The sequence below is a fragment of the Etheostoma spectabile genome, chromosome 13 (assembly GCF_008692095.1).
Source record: "Etheostoma spectabile isolate EspeVRDwgs_2016 chromosome 13, UIUC_Espe_1.0, whole genome shotgun sequence".
NCBI lineage: Eukaryota > Metazoa > Chordata > Actinopteri > Perciformes > Percidae > Etheostoma > Etheostoma spectabile.
In genome coordinates, this window is record NC_045745.1 from 3,368,912 (window position 1) to 3,373,285 (window position 4,374).

The 4,374-nt window shown below is 41.9% G+C and overlaps 1 protein-coding gene across 1 annotated transcript in view; it reads left to right on the top strand.

Annotated features, from left to right (window-relative positions):
* Positions 1 to 4,374, top strand: part of dlb (deltaB) — a 22,358-nt gene that overhangs the window by 9,807 nt on the left and 8,177 nt on the right. The gene's annotated exons all lie outside the window — the stretch shown is intronic.

Genomic DNA, 4,374 nt, shown 5'->3' on the forward strand with positions numbered 1-4,374 from the left:
ACACATTTCTTTCAATTTACTATAATAAAGTGCATGCATGACCAGTTATGTGGGTGAAATTGATAATTGCTTATGTTGTTGACATGTATTTGTAGCAGATACAACATAAACCATGTCGATGAGGATGGGATTTGAAACCACTCGGCCACCTCGTCCACTGCGGTTTCTAAAGTGGAGATTGGACCCATGTCACGGCCTGAGTGTCTCCATACACCAAGCAAGTCTCAAAAACTGTCTGTTTGCTGTAAAGAAATAGTGGTCCAGATAGGCAAAAATGTGAACCCCCATGATGTTTTACTCTGTTTTGCATCCTTCATCCCTTTCCCACTTTTTTTTTTAGCTATTTATACTGCTTCAGCTGTTCTCCATGATAAATCAAGTCTTATTTATAGATTCATACGCCATCTAAAAATGTAAATGTTACAAATCTATTTTTCGTTAGGAGAACACAGCACTACATTGAGATTTCCTAATATGACCCACCCGTCTTCCATTTTACCAACTCATTCATTACTCTTACACTTACTTTTTTACCTAAATTCAAGCCGGCCATTCAGTTTTGCATCAGCTTTTACAAAAACTTACATAGAATATTGGTATTATTCGGCTTTTTTAGGACATTCTCACCATTTAGAACCAGTTTCCTACATTTCACCTTCTTACACATTTCAACCAGCAATTCAATTTAAAGAAAGCATTTAAAAAAACAACCATATACGTATATTCCACTTTTGTTTGATACATTATTGCTGTTATTGGTGCATTCCCACCTTTCCAACTATTCTCACATTTCTCTTACGCAATTATGCCAGCAATCTAGTTTAGCTTTATCAATTTAGCTTTTCAGCATTCACAAGCATTTTCTGCAGGAAATGCATGTTTAGCATGAAATGAGCCCTGTATAGATCCACTTGGCTTCCCTAATCTTAATAATGGGACTAATAGTCCAAGAAAAGGTTCTGTATGTGTTGTAGCAATAAGGAAAGGGCGAGACTTCAGGTAAAGTTGTTGTGTCTGTACTACTGTCAGCCAGCTGTCCTGGAGGAGGGCTGAAGGCCCAGATGGCCAATAAGGGAAAAACACTGACTTCACAAAGGAAAGGTTACAGAAACACTACAGTATTTCTGTCTAGCCAGTGATTTGCCTAATAAGGCACCTACAATCACTCCATGCCCCCATGACTCAGCCATACATTTGCGCAATGGGGATGTGGAGGGGCTGTGTGCATGCTGAGGTACCCTGCAGTACTTGGGCATTCAGCATCTTAATGAGATCTACCAAATGATATGCATACATATACATGCATATTAAAGGCTGCATATATGCTGACACACACACACACACACACACCAGACTCCCATTCCACACCTCCTATTGTCCCCCAGTCAGACAGCAGGCTGCATAAGTGGCCACAACAGGCCGACTTCTCCCCCGAGAGCCTGCAGGGGTCAGATTTGCATCGGCTTCCCCTTCTCTTTCTCCAAGAGTCCTTGGGGAGCAGGATCTCCAAGCTGTTCTGGGCTGGAGACGAGGCAGATGCCGGCCAATCAAACTAGTGAGAGGTCGGGGGTGGGGGGGGATGACATGACTCCTCTTTGGTTCCCATGCCCCCTTGGCACACTCATGTCACACTCCTGGAAGTAATACAGATGATAATAGCAGAGAGGGTGCACTGTCCATCTGCTCCTGACACAAAGACACACACATCGTCCTCCACGGAGACAGGTATACTGTATGGACGCGGCGCAAACTTTCAAAGTGAGTGTTTCTGTCCAACCCAAAGAAAAACAGGATGGTGTGTGGGCTGTGTGTGTGACATCAGGGTTATTGGATGTAAGAGATTTGATATGATGTAACACACAAACACACACACACACACATGATCAGCTGGGCACTGTATGGAAATCATTGTGGGTGGGGGGTTTGTCTGTTTTGCCTTTTTGCAAAAAGGGAGAGTTATCATCCATTGGTGGAGAGCAGGAGAAAAAAAATAAGTTCTTTTCACATCCCAGATTTAATTTAATTCTCCCCATATAAGATTTGTTGAAAATAAATTATATGTCTATTTATTATTCCAGGGTGTGGTGCAAATATCAAGATGTTTAAGAGCTGGTGTTTGTGGCTGTAACAACCATTTCTTCACCAGCCCCCTTATTCAGATCATACACAGGCTGTAACTTTTGCGGATGTTTCATAAAAATATAATTGTAAAATATTGGAAGGAGAGAGAGCTTCTTTGCACGCATCTTTTTTCCTGTCTCAGTGAAAAATGGTAACAGTTCATCTTTACGTAATATAAAGTACAAAGCACTTGACTTCAAAAACACAGATACACAGCGTACTCCTCCTTTAACCCTTGTGTTGTCTTCCCTGCAACTTTTGTGTTTTTCTGGGTTGAAATTTCAACATTTTGTTGTTTTTTTCTACACTTTGCTCAACGTTTTAGTCAATTTTATTCCAATTTTTTGTCACTTCAATAAAAAAATGTTTTTTAGTTACGTTTTAGTCCGTTTTTTTACTTTTTTTGTTGTTGCTTTTTCCAATGTTTTTGATGTTTCATTGGACACTTTTTAAGCATTTAAAAAAAAGCATGTTTTTGTTGATTTCTTCACTGCGTTTTTGTAGTTTTCTTTTCAACATTTGTCACTTTTTTCAACGTTCTTTTGCCACAGTTTTGATATAGAACGTTTTTGTAAACGGTTTTTGTAAAATATTGCCAGACACAAGCCATTTTTATATTGAAAAGAACATCTTTAGGGAAGATCGAATGAAACAATAGATTACAGTCGGTCATGCATTATCTGCTTTTGACCTGCAGAAATTAGTAAGTAAACTCAAAACTGTCCTCATTTTGTAAGGGACCCAGCTGGGACTGTTTGGGAGATGATTGGTCCCACTTTTAGACAGGTTCCTGTATAACCACAAGAATCTGTCCCAGTCCTTATCCTTGGCTTAACTTACTTTACATACAAGTGTGCTGTTTCCTCCCTCGTTTGTCCTTGTTGTCCTGCAGAGAAGCGTGCCAGGATATACAGGGGGCCACTTCAGGCACGCGTCCTCTTTTCTCATTATAATACCAACAGGACCCCCCTCAATCAACACTATCACCCAACCCAACGCACACGTTTTACAGTGTGGGATTGAGAAACACCACTTTTAATGCGGTTGCCATGGGGAAATATTACACTTTATGTATATTAGTTCAAATGTTTGGAGTCCTAATGACTCGTTTCACCTCCACCCAGACAGTCTGAGCAAGTCGTTTTTTATTAGTGATCCTTCCAATGGCCACCACTCCTCCAGGAGACGCTCACCATAAACATAGTAGAACCCCAAATCAATATTTATTGTGTAAAATCATTTCTGAGGCTGCTTATTGTTCTGTTAAATCAGTCACGCGGGTTTATATGACCAGTGTTAAAGATCAGCTTAGTTTAGGTGTGTTTACCCTCTGCCAGCGTGCTGAAACCGACAGCCAACAGAGTCCTTCCTAAATCAATACGGGATAAGTTAGCGCGCGCGCCTTTATCTGTGTGTGTGTGTGTGTGTGTGTGTGTGTGTGTGTGTGTGCCGGGGGTGGAAGCTTTGGGCAGACAATAGCCGGGTTTGGAGCCCCACACGGTCGACCATGTGCCGTTGATTACCATACAGCTGTTCGCATGAGGTCCAGACAAAAGCAACATGATAGGCCAAACTCTGCAAGACAGACACGCGCGCGAGCCACACCCCTCCCCCCTTCTGTTCTCCCCCACCGCACCCTTCTTCAGGCCCAAGAACGCGACAGAAGAAGCCTGAATAGCCCCCGGACGCACAATGCGTCCCGCTCCTGGAACTGCCCACTCTTTGTCCCCCCACACGCGTCAGAGCAATTATAACGTTGGATGGAAAGAAAGAAACGCTACGCTATTCTTCCCCACTTCCTTCTGATCTTTGTTTAGTGTGTAGACAACATCCAAAAAAGAAAAAAAGAAAACTTTCTGAACAATGATCTATAAATTGGTGTTAAAGTTAACTGCTGATGTCCTTAATTAGACTGTGTCCTGGCACGCTAGTTGAATGCCTAAATAATTGTTTTTTTCTCTTGGATGACACGTTTTTCTACATTTATCAGTTTTCTAGCCACTCTCACGCTATATATTAAAATTTCCTAAAGTCTGCAATCACTAAAACTGGGATATTTTGATGTTTTAGACCAGTTGTGGATGTTCATCCAACACTATTTTGGCAATTCAGTTGTATCACCCACATTAGACTCATGCAGTAATGTTAAACATGTCTGCCCTGCGCCAGCTTCTTATGCATATTCCTATCAAGGACCAGGTCCAGGTGTAATGTGGGTTGTCCAAATCCCCAGGCAGGCCCCCCCCCCCCCCC